The sequence below is a fragment of the Myotis brandtii genome, unplaced genomic scaffold (assembly GCF_000412655.1).
Source record: "Myotis brandtii unplaced genomic scaffold, ASM41265v1 scaffold157, whole genome shotgun sequence".
Classification (NCBI taxonomy): domain Eukaryota; kingdom Metazoa; phylum Chordata; class Mammalia; order Chiroptera; family Vespertilionidae; genus Myotis; species Myotis brandtii.
Genome location: NW_005355708.1, coordinates 6,076,716 through 6,077,108, shown reverse-complemented (window position 1 = coordinate 6,077,108; position 393 = coordinate 6,076,716).

The window sequence follows — 393 nt, the reverse complement described above, 5'->3', positions numbered from 1 at the left end:
GGGTCTGGGGGGGGGCGGGTGAGAAAGGCCTGAGTCAACAGCCCGAAGACCTCACAGGTGCCCACCTCCATCCTGGGGGCCAGATGGGGAGAACAGGGAGCTGAAACAGAAAGCACAGAGAGAGATGGAGAGACAGAGAATGAAAGCAGGAGAGAGAAACTGAGACAATGGACAGTCAGAAGGAGAGTGAAGGGCAGAAGCGGGGGCGGCCACGCATTGGGAGAGCGAGCCCGAGCCGGGAGCAGGTGCTTGCAGAGGGTCAGGGAATGGCTACCCATTCCCTTCCTTTCATCTCCAAAGGGGACATGGAGGCTCGGTGATAGAGCCAGCAGAAGGGAAAACTGAGCCCAGAGGGAGTGGGAGGACCAGAGAGAGGGATGCTCAGGCACTTCC